This window comes from Tupaia chinensis, unplaced genomic scaffold (genome assembly GCF_000334495.1).
Source record: "Tupaia chinensis unplaced genomic scaffold, TupChi_1.0 Scaffold000276_2, whole genome shotgun sequence".
NCBI lineage: Eukaryota > Metazoa > Chordata > Mammalia > Scandentia > Tupaiidae > Tupaia > Tupaia belangeri.
The window spans coordinates 3,754,760-3,776,894 of NW_006159759.1; positions in this window are offsets into that span (position 1 = coordinate 3,754,760).

Here is a 22,135-nt window from a genome sequence, read left to right on the forward strand (position 1 = left end):
CAAGTGTCTAAGGAAAATATAAACTAACAGTATTCCATTCATCAGAACCTTTCTAACAACATTTTTTTTAACATATCTTAAAAAACATAGGCGAACTTAGAGAAAGGAAATAGGACGTAGTTCATAACAGTTTTAAATTCTAAATCTTAAGTGTTAAAGAGTTTTATATAACTCATTACTTTTTAAAATGCACCCGCCTCTAATGTAGAGTTATTGATCACAAATGCTCAGAAAATAGACCTGTGCAGGGATTCTACTGCTTTGAGTTTCCGACCAGTCTCTTTCCTGCTATAAAGTGCCAAGAAGTTCATGTAACATATTAACACAGCCTTAAAACTTTAATCTAAAACATATCTTGTCAGAAACATGCAGCTTTTTAATTTTATATTTATATCTTCAGAAATAAAAGAATGTAAGCTCTTCAAGTCATAATTTTAAGAAGCCAAATTATATAAATGTATAGATCTGTCCAAATTAAGTGAAATAAACTGGCCAGTCCCTTGGTAAAATGTATGTGTGGATGGATGGCTAGATAGATAGATAGATAGAGATAGAGATATTTTAAAAAATAATACAAATGATATAGGCAGCCCAAATAACCATGGTAGGATGAATTTAGCAAATCACAGTATTTTAAATATCTTAGCTTCATGAAATCCTTGATCAATTTTTGTTGTGTTGGGGAGGACATGAAGCTCTGCAATAAAACTTTATTTTAGCCAGTTGAACTTAAATATAGTCAGTTCATGTTAACACCATTATAGCCATCCAGACAAGTTTTTATCAGTTTTTTTGAATCTTCACCAAAACATACCTTTAGCTTTTTTTTAACAAGTAAGAAAAATTCTGAAATTACTTGATCAGCAAAGCACCTCCTTACTTTCTTTATCTAGAGAACCCTCTGCCCTTTACTGACACCCTCTGGTCCTTAGAGCTAAGTCAGTTTTGACATCGAACCATACTCTTTACTCTACTGGGGAAAGTAGTAAAGGTTCTCTAAACTGTTAATTTAAAAATCATTTAAAAATATATTTTAGCAAAATCTGGTACATTTCTAATAGAGTGTTTTAACTGGACAGTTAAGAATAGAATAAATGTTTACAAACAACTAATTTTTAATGATTCTGCTTAAATAAACATAACCCATGTATACGGTCATAATTGGATTGTAACTTGTCTCTCTTACCCAATAAAGGTTTCATAACACTTAGTAGTCAAAGTATTGCTCACCTTGGGAAGTATGTATGTATTTCAGTTTTCCCTTTAAAAAACTGCACAACTGTAGCTTTTCAGATCTGTTTCCCAAAGCACTCTAGCATGCATGTTCCTCACAACTTAAAAAGTCTAGTATTTAGTTAATATGTTGGGATAATCTTTTTTCTACCTTTCAAGAAATCTAACTTTCTAATCAGATATCTAAGGAATCAAAGAGAAATTAAAATTAGCCGCTTTTCTCTTGATTTCTTCATTTTCTTAAGTTTCAAATAAGAATAATTTAAGGGTGACACCAACTCCTGTTCCAAAACACGTTAATTTATGTTGTAACTAAAATTTAACTCACTTTTATATTCAAATATGCTTTAATATTATCCCCTTATACTCCAAGTGAGTTACTTTTCAAATTCTATTTCTATATCTTATTTATTTTTTAAAACTTTTAACTCTGAATTTTGTACCTTATTTCATTTACTTGACTTAGCTGAATTTTTTATATAATATTTTTATTTTAATCATTTGTTATTTGACATATCCTTTCTTAGTCATCTGGTTCTTTTCCACTTGATTCAGGGCAAATATACTTGTCCAGTTTAAAACTCAACATACTGGTCCATACATAACTTATTTGAGCATGAAACAGGATAATAGACTTTAAAAATGTCCAATTTGCTAAAAATTTATTACAGGCACTTTCAAAAAAATAATGGTCTAATGATTATTCATTTTTATTTATATTTGGCATTATTTATAAATACCACAGTAAGAAGCTTATCATGAATAATATTATACTTCTGTGGTTATATTAGCAGTTAATAGTAATCAATTATATCTTTGCTAGTTTTTAAATATTACTCAGTGTTTATTTACCTTTATTTTCAAAAGTCTATATCCTAATACATGTTTACTTCTTTCATTTCTATTTTCATAGTTAACACTGAAAAATCATAATAGAATTTTCTCTTTAAATTAAGAAACAGATTAATATAGGTAAGGCGATGTACATAAACTAGTTTAAAAGTTTTTGCTTATAAACCTGCATTTCAAGTATCACATAGAACCATATTTTTCAATGCTAGACAGGTTATAAAATTTTTAAATAAAATAATACTAAAATATTTGATAGAGTTTTGTATTTTCCAAACTAAAATTGAAACAACTTATAATTTTCAGGTCATCAGAGAAATTCTCACCTGACTGCATATCATGATCACGCACATATGCAAAAATTAACATTCTTTCTCAGTTTTCCAATAACAACTCATTAAAATGTTTAAACACATTTTTATATTTTTCTTTGTAATCTATCACATTCCTATATAAAATTAAGAAAAAAGCTCATCGTAATCTAAAATACTGCTTTTTCTTGGCTTTCCAAACTTTGCAGAACCCCCCTTATAAAGCATCTCCACTGAATTTTAACAAGTTATTGCACTGCCAGGTGCCCAGATATTTGGTCTCTATTTTCAGAACCACATTACTCAATCCTATGACAAACATTCAGTACCTGAGAACCACATCCTATTTTCTCAACATTTACTTTCTTCTGTAGAAACATTCTTACCCTAACCTGGCATGCATCGCCTTACAATTTATCTGCAAGAATCTCTTCCTCTCATTTTGGGTGGCACTATCAAATACACCAATACACAAACATTCTTGCTTCAACTTTCCGACATAAAATCCCAGCAGGGAAAAGGAGCGTGTTTGGAAAAGGAAAAAAGAAAAGCTTCATCTTTATAGTTTTTACATTCTGGCAACATGGCAAGAAAAGACAGCTTTGCAGAAGGGAGTGTGTCAAAAATCCTAAGTGGTTGGGAGATTAAGTACACAATCACAGAACAGTCACTGGCAAAGGAATGTCAGCCACTTACCAATGAGATGCCAGACTCCCCTGTCCTTCCTCCGTGACTCTCAATTCCTGTCTCCCATCCTCCTGCCTGTCGGCACAGTTTAGATAGAGCACTTCCTTAGGTCCTCCTCAGCCTGTGGCAGAAGAGAATTGCGGAGTTTTTAATCATTCAGAGGGAATCCTCCAGCTTGCCCTGCCTCTCCCAGAAGAGGGGACCCAGGTAACGCATCCTTTCCGCCCCGAGCTTTAATGGCACTTTAGCCACTGCCTTCTCGCAGTTACGCGCCCCCACTCCGTAGTTGGTTATATTGGGAAGTAGGTGCGGCGCCTCCTCCGGCTGGTGTGTTTGGGCTCGAGTGTTTTCCTCCAATGCGTCCGCGCGCCCCGCGCCCCGCGCCTCTGACTGGCTGTGTCCTCCCGGAGCGGTCCCTCGCCCCTCCCCGCTCGCCGGCGCTGTCACCGTCGCCAGCGCCCAGCGCCTCACTGCCTCTCGCTGAAAAGGTTCATTTAGCATGTCCCCGGGCTTAAAGGACTGTGTGCCTCAAGAAGGGTTTTATATGTTTCTCCACTCGTCTCACTAGTCAACCGGTATTTCCCTTCCCTCCTAAGTACGGAGGGCTTGCCCCCCTTCCCCGGCTTCCAGCTCTGCAACCTCTCCGTATTTAACATTCATAGATTACAAAGCAAACGTGGGGGCTGAGGGCTGCACGCGAGATTGCAAGCGCAGAGTCCTTTCCTCTGCTCGCCTGCTGCTGTCTTTGCTTTCTGATTCCGAGTCTTTGACACCTTTGACAGAGGCAGCACCGACTGATGTGTTCACTTAGATCTGCTTGAGAGTGGACTTTTTCACTTTGGAGAATTTCCCCAGGTCCTGCCTGGGAAACACTTCTCTTTTGTTTATACACTTGCAAGTTTCATCTAAGGACCATTAGATTTTTTTTTTTTTTAATTTCTCATTTATTTATTTATTTATTTTTGTTTCGTGTGTCAGTTCTGAAAAAGCAAAGGGAATGGTTGGCTTAGTCTCAGACAGCCGTCCTTTTTCTGAATTTTTATATCACAATGGCTGTAATTGGAAAAATGGCACAGGTAGTAAATCCACAGTGTGGCAGCTTTAGTGCCATTGTTCTGCCAGTACTCCCCTCTACTTCTGCAACCTCTCCGTATTTAACATTCATAGATTACAAAGCAAACGTGGGGGCTGAGGGCTGCACGCGAGATTGCAAGCGCAGAGTCCTTTCCTCTGCTCGCCTGCTGCTGTCTTTGCTTTCTGATTCCGAGTCTTTGACACCTTTGACAGAGGCAGCACCGACTGATGTGTTCACTTAGATCTGCTTGAGAGTGGACTTTTTCACTTTGGAGAATTTCCCCAGGTCCTGCCTGGGAAACACTTCTCTTTTGTTTATACACTTGCAAGTTTCATCTAAGGACCATTAGATTTTTTTTTTTTTTTAATTTCTCATTTATTTATTTATTTATTTTTGTTTCGTGTGTCAGTTCTGAAAAAGCAAAGGGAATGGTTGGCTTAGTCTCAGACAGCCGTCCTTTTTCTGAATTTTTATATCACAATGGCTGTAATTGGAAAAATGGCACAGGTAGTAAATCCACAGTGTGGCAGCTTTAGTGCCATTGTTCTGCCAGTACTCCCCTCTACTTTTCCTCTCAGTCATGGAGTCATTCGGCAATCCCCTTGATTGGTCTGATGGTAACTGAGTATTTGTTAAATAAATTATATTTCATTTCTTCGGCAATCTACTTCCATAGAGAATGTGGTTTGCACCTGTATTTAATGGAAAGGAAATCCCACGTCCTGTTTTCTGTTTCTGAATGTCTGTGTATGAAACTGGATGGGAGTCTCAGGTCGCACCTGAATCAGCTGGTGTCGGTTTTTCATGTGTGTTTGAGTCCAGCCTGACCCTGCACTGAGGCTGATTCCTCAGCTCCCTTAATCCCCCAATGGGGTGTAAGTGGCTCTAATTGGCAAGGAGAGTACAGTGCCATCCCTTGTAGCTGGAAGCCGTCTGCTACTAGCTCTGTGCTCTTTCTCTTGCAGCCTTTCTGGTAATTAAAATTAGTCTTTTTCCTGTTTCTTGGCTTCTTCTCATTCATCCATGGACGTTGTACAAACACCCAGTCTCTGCTTTTAATGGTTACCCTCAGGATCTAGGCTGATTTCTTGTTCCATAGCAAAGACAAATTTGTGTGTTTCCATTTAATGCTTCTCTACCCTTCCATACTTTTTATTTTCTTTTTCTCACTTTCCAGTAATTAGGTTATTTTCTTTATGTGTTAACTGAGGGATTGTTGTTGAGATTCGACTTCTTTGGGCTTTTTCTCTGCTTCACTGGCTCTACTCCTGCATCAGGCTGTTAGTTCACAGAGAGAATCACCAGGACTTTTATAACCTCTTTAAATATATCCGAAAAACAGATTCAAAGAGTAAGGGCTTTAAAGCATCTTTTTTATTGTGTAATGAGGTTTTTCCCTTAAAACGTTTATTATAATTGAGCACATACAGCCTTAAGGGGTGCATAGAAAGTGGGCTTGCTGTTAGTTTTCCTTCTTAGAATACTTTTAAAAAAAATTGATTTGATAATTTTGACATTTTGAATAATTAAGTTATATATTTCATGTTTTCTTTCAAATATCTTTGTTCTAGAAAGAATGTAAGTTGGCTTATAGAAATGTACACAATTTTAAAAATGAATAAAAATGTAGGTCAGTAAAAATAACATGTAGGTTAAAGTGATAGTCAGAGAGATGAAATGAAGCTGGGAATGGGATTTATAGAAAAATCTTCACTGATGTTTTGCTAGAAGTGGCCCTAAGTTTACCACTAAGGTTGTTAGTAGACAATATAAAGAAGGAAACACTACCAGTCACATGATTCATGGCTCCTTCCCACAATTAATATGAATAAGAAAATTTATCTTTCAGATGATATAGACAGATTATATCTTTTACCATTTTTAATAAAAAATCTAAGTCTTATGACATTTTGACTTTTTATAAAGCAAGCAATGTAATTCCAAGAACAGGGTGGGATCCTAGTTTTGAAACAAGTAGATGACACAATAGCACTTTCCCTTTTGAGATTATATGATAATTTAGAGGGAGAGAAAGATGATGTTGAGTCTGGTTCATTAGGAATGGTAAGGTCTATTTTTGTCAGTATGAGCTTAGAATGTTAGTTTCAGGTCATTATTTGGGGGTTATTAGGTTACCTGGCTACATTTCACCCAGCCCCAGAAAGTGTGGCTATTTTATCATTTCTTCTATTACTTACAGTGTCCCATTCTGTAATATTACATAATTACATGTTCTATGTTAATGCATACATGCCATGTACACGATACTACTCTGACCATATTTCTGAAAAATCTAAAATTTGACTGTGACACACTTTATTGTTGTTGCTCTGCATACTTTTAAAATATGAAGTGTTTGGGAAGTGAGAGCTTTATGCACTGTGCGCAGATGTATCCTATTATATCCTCAGGGTTCGGGGATAAGCAGGTCAATGTCTGAAGTTAGAGAAACACTATTGCTGAAAGGAACAGAAAAAAATCTTACTGTAGGAATTCGGTCAAAAGTAACTTTGGTTTTCCATCAAGTCTTTTCACATAGAGGTATCTAAGTTTGTGTTTGTTTGTTTGTTTTTATTACTGTCACATGGAAATGAATTTTAAACTATTGTCTTGATTTAAAATGTGTCTTTAAAAGATATAATACTATTCACACCCCACTGTAAAATCCCAATAACTTTTGCTTAATACATTATTAAAAGATCACTTGTTTCTTTTTCACATCAGTGACATCTTTCTAATTAACCAGTTTATTCTCTACCCTGATAAAGTATCATTTAAACATTAAGTAAATTAAAAGCATTGTTTGTAAATAGGTTAAGAGGTTTAGAAGGTCATTTTCTCCATGCCTTGGTTATAGTACCTCAACCTAGCTGTCATGTTGCTTATCTGATCTTGCTGTCTAGCCATCTTTGTGTAAATGTCTTAATCTCTTTATCTCCAAGTCCCCAGTGGGCAAGCAAGCAGATGTGGGACATCTGTAGCAGTTGAGTTGCCTTAAAGCTTTTGTTTTATTTGTGTTACAGATTTTTTTCCCTAAACCATACTCTCCTTCTTTCCTTTCATTTGGATCAGACATAAGCTTTCACATTCTACTTAATAGATCACAACTACCTTCATAGTCCACCAAATTATGGCATAAACTATAGGAACCAGCAATATTCAGTTCAAATCTATATTAATCATCTTTCTGAGATCACCTGCTTTGTCTCTTGAAACTACATTTAGCATTTGCATTTTCTGTTTTGATGTTTTAGTCTTCTGTCATATGTTAATAAGAATGCTGAATAAGGGAGTCCCTAGATAAAAAATAAAATTAAGGAAATACAAATCTTGCTTTGGCAATGTACACCAGTATTCTCTAAAAAATGTAAAGTAAAACACAAAGAACCAAAAGTAAACTTTCACTTGAACTGGACGAAATCTAATGATTTTAATTTTATTTTTGGTTTCATAGAACATCAGTCTTAGTACTTAACTCACAGCTGTTTTGTGAAAGCAGAAATAAACATATCTTAATCAGGCTTGGAAAATATACCAACATAATTAATTTAACAGCTGCTTCAGTAAACAACACTAAAGAACATAGCCTACTTTGTGGATATCTTGATAACATCTATGTCCAAGACCATTAAGGGATGTGAGAGAAGAGCTCTAATTTGACTGCTGGTGGTCATAGTGCCAACTGTTGCTTGCAGAAACTGTGTCTGACCTCTGAGTGGGATTTATGTTCACCCTCTATGACATCATGGTCTAACAGAAATGATCCTCCTTAGGAAGGAGAAAAAACACTGAAAATTAGACCAAGATTTTAGAAAACAGAAGGAGTGATCAAAATATTGGTACTTTACTTATTATTTTCCATTCAGTAGCTTCCTTTAAATAAGCATTTTGTTTTTTTAGTAGATATAGCTTCAGTTTCAGGATGCCTATCAATTTTAATATTTATTTTTATAGATGTCTAATTTCTATTGTAACAGTCTGTCACTAAGTTGTTCTTCTATTAGGTTGTTTCTTTTTGGTAAAAAAAAAAAAAAGACAAACAAACAAACAAAAAAAACCCTTACAATTCATTTGTTCATGACCAGATATTTCTTCAAATAGTATCTGTTTACAAATCAGTCTTCACAATCTGAGGTTAAAAAAAAATAAAAGTAAATCTCTAAAATGTTTCTTATATTCAGTCTGTTTGTTGTGTCTTATTTTAAAGGATTATAATATATGTGTTTAATCTGGATTATTTCTCAACTCTTCCCTGTCTCTGTTTCTCAAGCTTGTTACGCATATTAAAGTTGACCTTGCTTTGACTTTTGGTCCTAAATCAGAAAAATCTTCCATTAACAAAAAATTGCTTTCAAATATCACACTCATATTTATATTAAAGCCTTTTCTGTTCTCATCTACATCTAGAATCATAGTATTTCTACTTCATCGTTTTTAAAGGTATGTAGGTCTTTATGGATAGAACAGTATGCATCCTGTGGATCAGAATATAAATTCTCTTCGCCCCACTCTGATGCACTTCGTGTTTAAAGTTTTCTACTGATTGAGTAGTATACATACAGGAAGCCTCATTCATATATCTGAGACTCAGTCCAAGAGACTTCATTATTAAGCAGAAGCAGAACATTTTCACCTACTTTTCTGTTCACTAGAAAGCCTGTAGTTAGTCATTACTACCACTAGATGGCACTCATGTTCTAATTAGCAATTCCATTGAAGTTCTATCCCAGGGACATAATTAATTTTTTTGGGGGGGGAGGGGAGTACTGAAGGGAACCCCAAATTATTATAGTAATTGAGGCTATAAGAAGATTTAGACATGCGACTTAATATGCGGCATCTAATAAACACAATGACAAGTTGCAAAATGTCAGAATGTTTGGTAAGTTACCTTTCATTTGGTAGTAAAACTTACTATTAACATTCGTTGAGGGCTAACTACAATACATTCTTGGCATTAAAATAGGCATGATTTAGGTGAACAGTTTCACTTTATACTTGTGAACTAGCTAAAACTCCAACCCAAGGAGACTACCATGTTAATCTGTTCATTAAACCAATCCTCATTTTGATTCAAATAAAATAATTAGTTTACTACAAAACAAGTGGTTTGTACCAGATGAAGAGAACAGACCTCATGTACAGAGAATCCAATACGTGGAAAATAATGCTAGGACAAGCGCATGACAAGACAGAATAGCAGGTTAAACTTATTAGTTGGCAGTTCACGGCATTTTCATATACTCTTAGGCATATATGATTCATTCAATGAACATGCAGTAGGAAACTGCTATATTAAGTACTACGTAGTGATGAATGACTGTAAGTATAAGATTTTTAATGAAATCAGAGTGAGTAACTGTATATTCCTTCACTCTAATATTTTGCTTGAATAATACCTATTCAACAGGCTAATTGGCATATAACAGTTTAGGATGGGCAGAAATAAAATAAATGCTATACTGTTTAGAAGAAATTACATGTTGTTGTATCAAATTTATTTATTGTCAATCCCATTTATATCTAATTTGCTGTGGTTGAGAGTTAAAATAATGACTTTTCTGTTACCAAGTCGGGTTCAGAAATTGTTGTGCTATTCTACCAGAACTGCCATTGACCATCACTTACGGTAACTGATAACAAACAATGAAGGAATCAGACCTCAGTGGCTACTGCTTTGGTAATGCAGGAGGCTTCCCCCAGAGTAACTGGCTTGGCTTTGCTTACTGACAATGGTAAAAACTTGTTCTGTGTCTGTGAAATCTCAAGATATAATTTATAAATGATGAAAATTCAGATACAACAATGTTTTATGCTTAGATACTACCTTCTTGTAAGGATCTCAGGCCCACTTAATACGGCAACAAAAATAAAACATATATACCTATATGGCACCCCTTTTATACACCTCTCATTATTTTCTAAGCCACGAACTTCATGTAAAAGGAAAGAATCCTAGCTTGTGAATTTGCTCTCATCGCAATTGGTGAAATGAGATGAGATGCTCCTCATGTGATGAAAATAAATTACTTCAGGTGCCAAAGTACAAGGCAATGCAATTATATCATCAGAAGTTAATTGATTATTAATTATCAGTTTGCTGTGAGCTTTTTTGATCTGCTTGTACTGAAGAGAAAGGAGGCTGCATTAGGCAATCTCGAGGAAAGCCAAAAGGCTGAGTATCATGTGGTACACGTCGGCTCAGCCATTTGTGTTAAATGATGCTTGTTAATGAGGTAGCAGATACTAAGAGCCCAACAGCAGAAGAAATCATATCTGAACCCACTGAAAAACAGTAAGAGGCAAAAAAAAAAAAAAAAAAAAAAGAAGTGACAATGTGTTGTTGAAAAGTGACAGCCGTAGGTGTTCTAAACTCACAGAGAGCCTTAGGACAATGCTCTTTTCTTTTCTCCTATTTTCATGACATAAACTAGAGCTCTAATTCTCAGATTATTAGAGTAATTAATATAGCTACAAATCTATATTATCTAATAAGTATCCTAACTTCTTATTAACTATATAATAAGTATCTTGACTTATTCTCAGTTGCATTAGTTACATCAAAATGAAAATGAAAAAACAAACTTTTTTTTTTCCTTTTTAAAGTCCAAATTGTTGGCCTTGATTTTATTCTAACAGGGCCTGGTCACCTGGTCATGACACAATTCCTTTTCATCCATTTCTTCATCCCATAGAATTCTAGACCTTCTGGGCAAAGGGCGAGAATCAAATCCTGGTTGACCAGGTAGGACCTGGCCGCCTCTGCAGAACCCTTACCTGCTGTACTACGGGCCAGTTCACGATTTTTTTTTTCCATTTTATTTTTATTTTTTTATTTTTGGAGAGGTTTTCACTAAAGGGCACATGCACTCGTCAGACAGAGAGAGACAGAGAGATAGAAAGTGAGAAATCACCCTCCCCCAAGGGGATAGCCATGCCGCAATCCCTTCTCCTCCATTTGCCTCTCAGCATCTTGGGCATGCACTCATATGCGCCTGGCGTGAGTTTAAGCCGCCAGGTCCTGGACTTGAACCGTGGTCGACTACATGAGAGTCCAGTGACATAACCATTATGCTAACTGCTGGTCCCACAAATATTTTTAAATGAAAGCATAGAAAACATGGTTAAGATTGAGGAAAAGGTAATATGATACAAAAGAAGTAGAAAGTCTTTTTTTCTGACACCTCAGCTGGACTCGTCTTCTTAGTGGAGTTACAGTGCTGCTTAAGGAGAGCAGGGCTGAATCTAGTCGAAACAGCCAAGTATATAAAGCTTGATTTTCCAAAGCATTGAAATTTGAGGTTACATTATTTATTGTCTATATTTAAGGTATACAACGTGATGGTTATATGGATGTATATTTATATAATTATATATATATATATATATATTGTTCACTACAGTCAAGCAAATGAACTTATCCATCACCTTCCACTGTTACCTTAGTATGTATGTTTGATAAGCACACTAAAATCTACTTTTTAAACAAATTTTCAGTGTACAATTCAATGTTATTAACTGTTTCCTCAAGCTGCATGTCATATTCACTCTTTACTCACTTATCATTAATTTTTGTTGTTTTGGGGTTTTTTTGAGAGGTTTTTGCTATAGGGCGCGTGCGCTCGCCAGACAGACAGAGACAGAGAGACAGAAAGCGAGAAATCATCCCCCAGGGGGGATGGCCACTCCGCAATCCCTACTCCTCCATTCTCCTCTCGGGATCTTGGGCACGCACGCACACGTGCCCTGCATGAGTTTAAGCCACCGGGTCTGGGACTTGAACCACGATCGGCTAAATGGGAGTCCAGCAACATAGCCATTACACTAACTGCTGGTCCCTCATTTATCATTAATTTTTCTAAAGTTTATCTATTTCTTGCACGCATGAAAGAGAAACAGAGAGAGATACATAACGTTCTTGACTCTGAGAACACCCTCAGCCTGAGCTAGCCCCAGGCTATGAGAACATGCTTGCCAAGTATGCTCAGGGCAGTCTGCAGGGCAGTCTCCAGACAAATCTGGAATCTTCCCTTTCTGAATCAGTCTCACAGAATATCAAGATTTACCGCTGTGATACTGCTTGATACTGCTCACTCCCTTTATTACTTTTATTATTTATTAGACTTATTTATTATTAACTGCTAGTTGTACTGTTTATCTACTTCACCATTTTCACCCATTTCCTGTCCCTAGTAATCACCATTCCACTCTCTGTTTCAATTTTACCTGCTCTTTAGATTTAATATGTGACATTCTACAGTTTTTGTCTTTCTGCGCTTGGCTTATTTCAGTCTGCATTAGAGCCTCTTTCTAATTTCATTATAAGCTAGTTAAGATGATTTCCTATAAAATGAAGTTTTCAAATAAATATCTACACTCTAATATGAAAGTATAAACAAAATAAAAATAGTTTATTACACCTCTCAGAGCAATTTGGACTTTAAAATAAAATTCTCAACTATAAAGCCTTTTTAATGTACAACCTAGGTATCAATGAACAAATTAAAGAGAACATAAGAAAAGGGTTCACAAGCATTACTGAAATTATACTTTAATAAGTATTTATTCCTACTATGTTGTGTCTTGGGACTTATTTTTCTTACATTAAGAATTATTGAATGGCTGGGACCAACAGGTAGTGTGATGGGTATGACACTAGATTACCACATGGCTGTTCACGGTCTTAGACCTGGACCTGGAGGCTTGAAAATCACATTGAATGTGTGTGAGTGAATGCCTGAAATCCCAGAAGGAGAATGGAGGAGAGGAGATTGTGGTATGGACATTCTTCCTGGGTATGATTTATCACTTCTCCTCTCTTTGCCTCCATCCCTCTGGTGAGTGCATGTGTCCTATGGCAAAACCTTAATAAATAAATAAATAAACAAACAAATGATTGAATGGCCTTATTTTTCAGGAAAGAGTTCTGAAATGAATTTTTATTTATAGGATTTTATTCTTTTGTCACTGGTACTTGGATAGGCCTATAAAATTAAGTTTCTTTTTACATGCTAGATTAATTTGATAATTAATATAGATTGCCAGAATTTTTAATTCCCATTTTCTTCTAACAAGCATTTTCAGTACTGATTTCTGTGGCAATGATAGACCATATTTACTTTCAATGAGCTTCTACTTAAAAAAAAAATGCAATGTCTAAGTGCTTTAACAGAGATATTCCCAGCATTCAAGTAAGAACATATGGAGAACACCTCTCTCCTCACTGTGCATGGAACGGAGAGCTTGCCAAAGTCTTACATCTGAACTATATCAGAAGAATGACTAGAAGAACTGGCTAGATATGTTAAAAATATTTTCATCTACAGCTATCTGTATATCCACATTTTTGTGTCTATGATGTATCTGCGTCTATTTCAATGTCTATGCTATATTTATATCAATACCTATATTGTACATAACGGGACCATAATGCTGTCTTAAACTCATGTGCTCAGAAAAGTTAAAATTAGCGAATATGGGTAGATGCTATCCATATCCCCAGAGAGTGTGGAGCAGGAGATGGCATTGAGGAAGTAGCAGCTGTATAAAGAAGGGACTTTCATATCATCTTAAGGAGATGGAATCAGTGTAGAATGTAATCAGAATGAGATAATTTCATAGATAAAGAATCAGTTAGGGAACTATCAGATTACTTTAAGTAGTGAATTATAAAAGAATAAAGAATATAGCAGGGCAAGGTACCAGTTAGACTTTTAGGAAAGAAATCAGGAAAACTCAGGGAGCAACTGGGTGTAGATAATAGCAGAGAAGAGCCACTCTACATTTTTTGTTTTGAAACAGAACTAAATGAACATGGTGAAGAAAATATATAAAAAATAGACTCTACTCTCACAGAGCTTAAGTTTTATCAGTGTAAGAGGGATGGACAAAAACTTCATATACATACAATGAAATATGCATGAAAATGTGTATTATATGTATTATAAAAATTATGCAGGGTTTTCATTTTATTTTGCATTGATATAAACTTGTACTAACTTGTTATAACATGTCTAAACAGGATCTAGTTTGAGGCACTAAGAAGAATAAGACATCAACTTGGAAAGGCCCCCAATCAGAGCAATATGAAGTATGATAAAACGGAAGCAAGAACGAACATCAAAGTCATGGTGAAGCTTGCATGGAAGAATAGTTCAATCATAAATGCTACATGAAAAGTTGATGGACCAATGTCCCAAAGAAGTCAGCAGTTTACAAATAGATATCTCATCTTAAGAAAGGATGAGATGATGTTAAAAATGATGCTGGAAATGACTATCCCTATCAATTCATGAGGAAAAAGACTAATCCCTTCTGTGCCCTAACTTAAGAAGGCCAATGATTAACAACAGAAAGAATACCTAACCCCACGGACATACACAATTCTGACTGAAAAAATAAAGTTGAGCAAACTTTCTGCTCAATGATGCCAAAAACGTTGTGCTACAACAGCTTCTGATAACAGCAGAACTTTCTTTTTAAATTTTCTTTTTCTTTCTTTTTTAAGAGAGATATTTTTGCTATAGGGCTCATGTGCTTGTTAGATAGAGAGACCAAAAGCGAGAAATCGCCCCACAGGGGGTGGTCACACCACAATCCCTTCTCTTCCTTTTTCCTCTTGGGATTTCAGGCACACATAAGCACACATCCAGCATTAGTTTTAAGCTGGAGGGGCAAATTGTGGTTGACTACATAGTAGTCCAGCGACATAATCCATATGCCATCTGCTGGTCCCAAAAGCAGAGTTTTCAATGACAATGTTAAATATGTTGGATCAAGATCTGTAGCATTTTTTGGAGAAATTGTATAAGACACATGACTTTACCAGTATGATTCTGAAGACAAAACACAAATAAAGCAATAAGGATTACATCTGCTTATTATGAGACCTTTTTGAGAAAGTTTGGTGAAGGTTTGTTAGAAAAACTCCCAGGAAAGTTTAATCAGAGAATCCTTTCCCACCAAAATATGCTCCTATACAATCCTCTCATCACATTAAGAGCAATTCTTTGAGAGTTTCAATCAGAAATTGTTAGGCACTTATTAAAAAAAGGATTTTGAGGGCTGGCAAGTGGCAGTGGTGGTTAAAGATGCTGGACTCCCCCCAGTCCCAGACCTGACAGCTTGATTTCTCACTCCCCCACCTCGCTTGCTCTCTCCCTCTCTTTCTCTCTCTCTCTCCGTCCCTCTCTGGTCAAATTTAAATAAATAAATAAATGTAAATAAGATAATTCTTTAAAGAAATTATTTTTATCTTTTAATTAATTTTCCACAAACTTTTTGAAGTTCTCATAGCAAGTATAACAAGATATTCTACTCAATGCATTGTGCTGAGTGAAATAAAAGGACAACATTATTTGCTTAAAAGTAATGGGTTTGGGGGCATCAGGTGGAGTGGAGACTAGGGCATTGGATCCCACATGGCTATCTTTGAGGTTCAAGTTCCAGACTCAGCAGCTTTAAAGTTACACCAGGGACTTGTGCATATAGGCCCAAATATCCCAAAAGGAAAATGAAGAAGGGATTGTGGCCACCTCTCCTGGAGGGTGATTTCTCACTTCCCCACCTCCTTCTGTCATAATTCAGTTGAAATGAAACTGTACTAAACTTTATGGAGTATCTGTTATTAAAATTTTTATTTTCTGTTCTTGAATATAATAATGTAAAGTCAGTAACTGAAGTGAGGAATAAATATGATTTTCCTTTAGAATGATGGCATGGGAAGAAGTCAGGGCCAAAGATGAAAGCTTGGAGAAAAGCACATTTTAATGTCAAAGATAAATGAGAACAAATAGTGAAAAGTGAGAAGGCAGTACCTTATAGGTAGAAGAACCACACAAGATGATGTGAAGGAAGACGAAGCAGGAAAGAATTTCAGTATGGAAGAGGCATGTATAAATGTGCCAAGTTCAAAGAGGTTAAAAAAGTTAAGAATGGAAAACAGATTTTTGATTTAGCAGTTTGGAGTTTGGCAGTATACAGTTATGAAACTTACCTTGAGCGTAATGAATAACATAAAAAGATCATTACACTTTTGATATATTGGTTTTAACAAAATAGGAAGAAAAAGATTGAGTAAAAAAAAAAGTTTCACCTAGCACAATTTTCTTTATTCGGTTGAATTTAACTTGGGATCAGTAGTACTAATGGATTTGAGAGTTATTCTGTTGTTTGTGATTTTTTTTTTTTTTTCTGAAGGGATGTTTCTCAAACATGTCATCTAATGGTTCTTCTGTTGTTGCTACTGTTAGAAAGACTAGGTCTTCAGACTTAAGTTTCTGGGAATTAACTCATATATTTGGTATACATTCTCATATATACATAACATTTTTTCTCTCATTTTTAAGAATATGTTTTTGTTGTCTGTTTGTTTTTACTTAAAAGTATCCTATAATACAGAGCCTTTATTACAGTATGTATATCACATTTTTTTTTTTTTGGAGAGATTTTCACTGTAGGGCGTGTGCGCTCGCCAGACAGACAGAGAGAGACATAGAGACAGAAAGCGAGAAATCACCCCCCAGGGGGGATGGTCACGCCGCAATCCCTTCTCCTCCATTCTCCTCTCTGGATCTTGGGCACACACGCACACACGCCCGGCGTGAGTTTTAAGCCACCGGGTCCGGGACACGAACCGTGGTCGACTACGTGGGAGTCCAGTGACATAGCCATTACGCTAACTGCTGGTTCCCTGTATATCACATTATAAGCCATTTCTCCATTGAGAGAATCTAGGCAGCTTGAATACTTAAGGAATCAATCTAAAGGACAGGAAACTTACTCTCATTTCAAATATCTCCCGATTAGAATGATTCTTCTTGAATAAAATCTAGTTAAACTTTGTTAGACCTAACATCTTTTTTAAAAATTAATAACATAAGTAAATGTAGCTAAGATATATTGCAATATTCTTAATTGCTTAAAATGCTTTCCAGTATATGTTCATTGTCAATAATGATTAGAGTTGTAAATAATAAAATTTTAAAACCCAAGTCTCTGTTGCTAGAAATAGGATACTGTAATATAGTATCTTTCTAACAAATAAAAGATAGGTTTTCTACTTAGTACTGAATCTGTAAAATTTACTTAGCAATGATTTGCTAAACTCTAGAATAGTGAAACATTTATATATATATATTTATACACATACATATTAGGTTAATTTTGAGGCCTAGAAACAAATTAAAATATATCTTAGTTGTTTTTAGGAAATAAATCAATAAAGTCTTTTAGGGATATATGCCTTTACTCAACAATAGACAATGCTTTTCTGAAAACATTGTGTTTTCCGTACAAAAGAATGGACTGGAAATATTAATTATTATCATATAGCCATAGTGCAAAACTAATTTTACAACTTATTTTGAGATAGTCATAAATTAATTTGTTATTTGCATCCTGTTAATACTCTTACATTTTCTATAAATAAATGTTTAAATGTGGTCTTCTAAACTTTTTATTTAATATATAAAATAGCTGATCAGAATACATACTTTTATTTTGTTCTATGCTTGTAGACATGAATTTAATTAACTCAGCAGCAGCTGATAATAAGATTATTAGCATGTACAAAGTGTGCAGTTAATAGAAGCAGAACTAGAGGCAATTAGTGAGATTAGGTGTTTTTTTTCTACCGAAAACCAGTATCCTAAATACTAATTGTTTATGCCAGTCCAATCACTGCAAATATCACTAATAGCATCATTAAATCAATAAAATATTACATTTTAAGAACTAAACAGACTTACTGATTTGTTACCAGATTGGCACAATGATGAACTTATTAATACTTCCCATGACTTCAGTGAATTAGAAATATAAATACACTGGGACATGTTGGTTGTTCTGGAATCAATGCCTATTTTTAATTATTTGAGAGATTTGTGCTATAGGGCACATATGCTATTTGGTGAGACAGTGATAGAAGGTGAGAAATCACCCCCAGCAGGGATGGCCATGCCACAGTTCCCTCTCCTCCATTCTCTACTTGGTACTTTGGGCACACATGCATAAGTCTCCAGAGTGAGTTTCAAGCCACCAGGACTAAGACTTGAACCACGGTTGACCATGTGGGAGTCCAGCACCTTAACCACTATGCCACCTGCTGGACCCTATTATTATTTATTTTTAAAAGATAAAAATCATGCTTGCTCCACCATAAGTAGAGTGTCTTTACTTCACACTTTCTAAATTACACAGTGACTTGTAAGGTTTTTAATTAATTACTTTAATGTAATTTTTATTAATAAAGCTTCTGAAAACATGGTGAGGACAGAAAAGGCCTAGGCTGAGGAGGAAGAGCATTAATTCTCTAGCGGGTAGGTAGAGAAGAAAGGCTATGGACACTTACCACTTTTGTTCTTGTTGTAAAAGCAGAATAATGAGTTCAAAAATGTGGGAACAAGCAGTTAGCATAATGGCTATGTCGCTGGATTCCCATGTAGTTGACCGGTGGCTTAAACTCACGCCGGGGGCGTGTGCATGCGTGCCCAAGATCCAGAGAGGAAAATGGAGGAGAAGGGATTGCCGCGTGACCATCCCCCCTGGGGGGTGATTTCTCGCTTTCTGTCTCTCTGTCTCTCTCTGTCTGTCTGGCGAGCGCACACGCACCCTATAGCAAAAAAACCTCTCCAAAAAAAAAAAAAAAGGTAAAATAGATGACAATTCAACTTTACTTCTGTCTACGAGATTAAGTACATGATTTCAACTTTTATTTTTTTTTTTATAGAAATACTTTCACATGATTCTGGATTCAAGTTATGCTGACAAAGTGATTAAGTATAATAAAAATTGCAAGTACTAGTCCAGCCAGGTGGTATGGTGGTGAACAGAGCTGAATCCCTTGTGGTTGAATATTGAATACATATTTGAGCCCCAGATCCCATGAGTGGAAAAGCACTCTGAACATATGTGTGAATGTACCCCAAATCCCAAGTACAGTGTGGAGGAGAAGAGAGTGTGGCATGATCATCCTTCCTCAGAAGTGATTCTCACTTTCTCTCTCCCTCTCTACCTTTCTCTAGTGAGCAAACGTGCACTAAAGCAAATTAAACAAACAAGCAGGAGAGAGAGAAGAAAGTACGTTAAACAGTAACTGAATCTGTCATCCAATTCCAAAGTGCGATATTTTTGAAGGAGTGAGAAATAGAGGGGTGTTTTGACAACACTACTGTGGCATGACATAGTATCTCTATTTCTGTCCACTTGCAGAAAATGTTTAGTTCATACCTACATCAGAAAATTATTCTCTCAAAGCAAAAACAAATTGTATAGGTAACTCCCACTTTTATCTCCTTTAACAACAACAACAAAAGATAGAGTGCAGAGGAACAACTCTGTTTTGGAAAGGATGTGGCTTAGCTGATCCATTTCTAGGTTAGTCGGTAAATACAACAATCAGCAAAAAACAGCAAACATATAGAATAAAAATGAAATCTTATTGATTCTATTAATAATAATAATGGAAAAGTAATAAAATTTATTATATAAACAGCACATAAATTTATAAGCAAAATTCAGAACTCTCAGAAAATAATATAAAACTCTACCATGATGCTATGAATGATATCAAAAAATAAAGTTCCATGATTACTGGGAAGAGTATAGAAGTCAATTTACATTTGTGTTTAATTTAATTGGACAATATCAAGTGACGCATTAAGCAAAGCTTCTTAAAGGTAAATATAATAATAGTTAAAGAATATGTGAGGAACTCTTATCAAGGGCAAGGGAAGTCTTTTTTTTAAGACATAAAAATTACAAGACATAAGATTAATCATTTGTATTCAATTGATGTTAAGAGACAAATGTGACTGGGAGAAGGTATTTATGCCATCTAAAATGACCAAGGGGGCTGGTTACACAGTGCAGTGGTTAAGCCCAGTACTCACAAGGCAAATCATATTTTGAAAACTGACCCCAGTGGTCTGAAAATATGGAGCGTGCAAGTGTATGCATGCCCTAAATCTTGATGAGATAGAGCAAAGAAGGTAAAAGGATTTTGCCATGACCACACCATAATAGAGGGTTCTTTCTCTCTCTCTCCCTCTCTCTCACTAGTTCATACATGCATGAACATACATACTTGCCTTCGGACAATTAAAGAAAACAAAATAGTTAAGGGGTGAATACCTAAACTATACTAAGAACATCTAAATTTAATAAAAATAATAAGGAAAATCAATAGAAGGTAGTCAAGGCATACTTAAGAGCAATTAAAAACATAAACCTGAATGACTACTAAGCACATGGAGATTCTCTAATTAACCAGAAATTAGTGAAACCCAAGTGAAGAAGATTCTACCATAGATGCATATTGAATGAAAGAAATATATAGCATTTTCAATGAACCATAAGAACAAGAGGAGATGAATGTAAGGCAGTACCATACATGTGTACAGTGATTGACCATTTGTACAATTCTATTAAACAATATTTAACTATAATCTGCAGGCTTAAGTCTGATATGTTAGGCATTGATCTTCTGGAATAAACTGTAATCTCCATTCTCTTTTATATTCTCCCCTGTTTCATAGAGGATGAAAGCATGGGAATACGTTTTTCAGAATGTATTGCTATCCTAGCTGTTCCAACAAGAAGCACTCATATGTGATATGAAAGGTAAAAGGGGCACAGTGTGAAAGCAACAGGCAATGGTATGAGATTCAATACACATGGGGTTTGGTTAGTATCCTCCACATGTATTCCGATGACACCTGCCAGGGAACACTGGAAGCATTTTCTCTGCTTCTTCACCTTTCTGATGCCACAGAAGCTAAGGAGGAGGAACCCAAGAGGTGGCCGCATCTTTCCTTACATTATCTACTCAACTCTTTCCAAGGGTCTTAGTAACACTTAATTCCTTCTATTAAATCCTATCCTCCTCTAAACCCCTAGAGTGGTCTCTCACTATATCCTGAATGATATACAAACTAATCCCACTTATGGATAGATAAGTATTATCCTATTATAATAGTCTGCCCTTTATTTATGGCAATGAGTAGTCATAGGCCTCAAAATTGAGCACTGCATGAAGAATGTGCAAGTACATTGTGGTAAAGCGAAATTCCATGCAGCAGCAAAAGGCAACAACTTAGTAACATAAAGGAACCATAGACCTACCTAAAAAAATTAGTGTTGAGAACGAAAGAGGAGGAATATGGTTAACTTTTACAAGGATTTCTGTAAATTAAAACACTACATATTTGAAAAATTTTCACACTTATTTCAGAACATATAAAATAAGGAGAGTGTGGGGATGAATATATATATATATATATATATATGGGGATGAATGGGTACAGGGAAGCAATCTGGAAGAAAGCAGGAAATAAAATGAAATGGAATGATATTATGTAAAACAAAGTAAGATAAGTACAAAAGGGATAGCTTTGAATAAAGTCATGAATACAGTATACAGTAAACTGAGGAATATGAGAGTATAAACTCTCTCTACATCTAAGAATCAAAAAGGAAACAACAAATACAGCACAGAAAAAAGGCTTCCATCAGTGTTTATTTCATCTAAGTCACACTAGTATTTCTGAATTTTGTTTTCCCTTATACTACTTTGTATTGAGATTTAGATTTTCAAAATTTTATTGCCTTTAATAAATGTGTATCTCTCTCATGCATCTGTTCTCTAAACTTTTCATTGTACCTATATCTGTACTCTCTAAAAACCTATGTATTCTAAAATGATTAAATTAATTAAAAATACAGATGTTTCTCAAATGTTGTATGGTAGCTATGGTAGCATATAGTTTCTGCTTTTCACCTTTTTTTTTTTTAGAGAGCAATTTTTGCTAGAGGGTGTATGCACTCACTGGAGAGACAGAGAGACAGAAAGTGAGAAATCTGCCTCCACAAGGCCACAACGCAGTCACTTCTCTTCCATTATCCTCTTGGGATTTTGGGCCTACATGCAAATGTACCTGGCATGAGCTTTAAGCTGCCAGGTCTAGGACTCGAACTGCAGTTG